Source organism: Cibotium barometz, chromosome 25 (assembly GCF_041138505.1).
Source record: "Cibotium barometz isolate CiBa-2024 chromosome 25, ASM4113850v1, whole genome shotgun sequence".
NCBI lineage: Eukaryota > Viridiplantae > Streptophyta > Polypodiopsida > Cyatheales > Cibotiaceae > Cibotium > Cibotium barometz.
The window spans coordinates 53,445,016-53,446,287 of record NC_141070.1 but is presented as its reverse complement, the minus strand read 5'-3'; the positions used below and the strand labels follow the sequence as shown (position 1 = coordinate 53,446,287).

The 1,272-nt window shown below is 41.4% G+C and overlaps 1 long non-coding RNA gene across 1 annotated transcript; it reads right to left on the bottom strand.

Moving 5' to 3' along the window:
* Positions 1 to 202: 202 nt before the first annotated feature.
* Positions 203 to 1,070, bottom strand: LOC147624729 (uncharacterized). Its single transcript, XR_015269162.1, has 2 exons — positions 701 to 1,070; positions 203 to 578 (listed from the first exon to the last, which is right to left on the bottom strand). It is a non-coding gene; the product is annotated as an uncharacterized LOC147624729 (long non-coding RNA).
* Between the last annotated feature and the right edge of the window lie 202 nt (positions 1,071 to 1,272).

Sequence of the window (1,272 nt, the reverse complement as noted above, 5' to 3'; positions counted from 1 at the left end):
ATATACATATATATATATATATATATATATATATATATATACATATATATATATATATATATATATATACATATATATATATATATATATATATATATATAGAGAGAGAGAGAGAGATGCTTACTCTATAACAAACATAGCTTATTGGAAGCCTATTTGAATAAGGCCTTGAGGAATAAGATACATAACTGGGGAGAGATTATGAAATAAGAAGTGTCTCTATAAAAAACTACAGTTCATGATTCTTATATTGTTATCATATTAGTGAATTGTCTCTATAAAGAGCATGTAGAAGATTCTTTGCATACATCAAGAACCTCACTATACTATTGATGAACGGCTCACCCTAGCCTTGTAGCACTGAGTCTGAGTGAGTGTGGGCTATCGTATACAAGTTGCCCTGCTTTCGTGTGTAGGCTATGCTGTGACATGTCTACGATATTACAATATCTAGTGGATCATAACGCCACGGAGCTCCAGTCTCCACCAGTAGCCACGGAAACTGCAAAGATCGATTTCACAACCGGTCAAAATTTTCAAGGCAAAGATGCTGGCCGCGGAAGGCACCAAAAGTTTCCCTGATCATGCTCCGACATGAAAAATCAGGATCATAGACCTTAATTATGAGTGCACAAATTAAGCAGAATTTAGAATTATTTCGTGACAGAAGCGGGTTGCGCGCGCAAAACTTGAGAGTTACCTCGTTCATCATCCAGGATGCTGATGCTTATGTCGTTATTTATTGGGGTGGTTGGGAACGTCTTGTGAATGGGGTGGAAGGAGCGCATCATAGAGGGTTTGAGGGGCGGTGGCAATAAGGTGGACGAGCCACATGACTACTGCAGCCCGGAGACGACCTCTCCTGATCCTCCTCAAGGGCGTAATCCCAGCTGCTGCTGGTTCTCCCCTCCCGGGAGGAATATGCTGGGGAGCATCAATTACTTCGGCGGATGGCACCTCCATAGTTAAGAGAGGAAGCGGAACAAGGAGGGGGGCTGATGAAACAGCAGAAGCTAACGAGGAATATAAGCTAGATCAATGGAGCTTACGTTCGGATGAAGGAAGAATACAAAAGCGCAAGCTATTCAGACTCGGGAGAACATTCCCAACTTCACAATCAATGCTAATCATTGAAGAGAAGAACTTGGGTGAAGATCAACAATCTTCACAAAACAAAAACAGTTCAAAGCAGCAGGCCTTCTACACAAGTGTAGGTAGAGGACGAGGTAGAGGTCATGGACAAGGTGGTGACCGAACAGGTAATCAAAATTA